Raw genomic sequence first — 2,056 nt, 5'->3', positions numbered from 1 at the left:
CTGCAAGGGAGTAAGTAGTCAGTGGCAAAATATTTGCATTTCATACAAATGAATGTTTGAAAATGATAAAGAACCTTTGTTAGATTTCTGTTTCTTATCCATGATCTAAATGTAAAGGGGAAGTTCTATGGTTAGACTGTCTGTATTAAGAAGCTTTTTAAAGAAGTTGTGCTGCAAAACTGAAGGCACACAGTTCAGATTCCACCAGCGGCTCTGCAATTTCCTCCTGTGCAATTAATTGCCTCTGGAAGCCCACCAGAGGGTCTGCTATGGGTCAGTTCTGATCTGACGGTACACAACAACAAAACAACAACAATAACAACAACAATAACAATAACAAGAAGCCCTTCTTAAGTCTTACCTTAGGTTGTCAAAATTCCTTGTTCTGTCAGTGTCGTTAGGAAAAAATATTATGAGGAAATCAGCTCAGATGATATAATAGCTGAATACTTATACTAAGGACTTAGAATAACTAAAACCCTTTACATCAACTTAGAGACCTTTTGAAAGCATTGAAAAGAATATGCTTAGTAAGCATTTTCCATGTTGCAATGTCAAGGAGAATGACAGGCTCATGGTCCTTTCTGTTTTAATATCAGATACAGTTAAGCAGATGAATTTTTCAAAATCACACACACAGCCCCACAGCTCCCTATTGTGATACTCACTGCCCACAGTGCAGTACACCAGGCAGGCATGCAAACCCATAAAGCTACAATTTTTGGTAGTTCTTGCCTCAGGCAGTTTGTGAACCAGAGAGAAACTAACAGACATTGTAGATAAGTGCTGATGGCTGGTACTAACTCAAATCTCTGGGAGGGTCCGCAAGAGAGAGACCAGAGACATTGGGAGATCAGAGGAGGCGCCTGGAAGACAGTGTGTGAGTTGATCTTTAAACCACAGACTGGGAAAATGAGCAAATGAAGAGAAGGCATTCCTAGAAAAGAGAAGGGTCTGGGTAAAGATGCCATAGGAGAGGACAGCTAAAGTTTATGTTTAGGTAATGGAGCAGACCCGAAGAGATTGGAGCAGAGATGAGAAATTGTAGAAATGGCTTTGGAATGATTAAAGGAAGGCCAAGAAAAAAAGCAAGCTCTATGCTTTCTTTCCTATATAAATTGCTTCTGGACCATTGTCTTGTAAATGAAAAAAACCCTTTTTTTAAATTGTGATTTTAACAAACGTTTACAGAAAAGTTGCATTTTTTTCCCCATTCATTCACTATTGTACATTTTCCTCCTTCTCCTCTCTCCCACAGGTTTGGTTTCTGTTTGATTTTTTTTTTTAAATATTAGTTTGGCTCCCTCCTTTTTGAGCAGATAGGGCTCCAGTGAACATAGTCAACATTCCCAAAAGTCACCAGACTTTTTGCAAAAAGTGTGGCAAGCACCAGCCCCACAAAGTGACACAGTACAAGAAGGGCAAAGACTCTTTGCATATCCAGGGAAAGTGGCATTATGAAACAAAGCAGAGAGGCTAGGGGTAGACTAAACCAATTTTTTGGAAAAAAGATGAAAACTACAAAGAAGATTGTGTTAAGACTTGAATGTATTGAGCCAAACTGCACATCTAAAAGAATGTTGGCTATCAAAAGCAGTTTGAACTGGGAGGAGATAAAAAATGAAAGGGTCAAGTGATCCAGTTCTAAACTTCATCTTATTTTATCAAGACAGTAAACTGAGATTTTCACATTCACTTCATTTGGGATGGAAATAAAATGTCCCTTTTGATCATTAAAAAAATTAGTTTGCTTACAAAGTTTATATATATTGTGTTTCATACAATCACCCCATGCATTATGTTTTATAAAATCAATCACCATTTGACCTTATCCATTGTAGGGATCTTTCACCCCTCCCTTCTCAATCTCTTTGTTAATGGGGAGCAACTATAGATTATAAGGTTTCCCATATTCTCCGTAAGCACCCACTATCTTCTAAGAACTACATTGTGTATGTGTGAAAAACATGTACACAAAAACATTTGCCAATTCAACAGTTTTTACATGTACAATTCAATGATTCTGGTTATACTCTTCATTTTTTAAGAGCTGTAT

At 37.5% G+C, this 2,056-nt stretch overlaps 1 pseudogene; it reads left to right on the top strand.

Annotated features, from left to right (window-relative positions):
• The window catches only part of LOC102847249, a 12,804-nt pseudogene extending 11,156 nt beyond the window's left edge, over positions 1 to 1,648 (top strand).
• Positions 1,649 to 2,056: the final 408 nt, after the last annotated feature.

This window comes from Elephantulus edwardii, unplaced genomic scaffold (assembly GCF_000299155.1).
Source record: "Elephantulus edwardii isolate Elephantulus edwardi_28Jun2011 unplaced genomic scaffold, EleEdw1.0 scaffold00164, whole genome shotgun sequence".
Classification (NCBI taxonomy): domain Eukaryota; kingdom Metazoa; phylum Chordata; class Mammalia; order Macroscelidea; family Macroscelididae; genus Elephantulus; species Elephantulus edwardii.
This window is presented reverse-complemented; position numbering and strand designations above follow the sequence as displayed.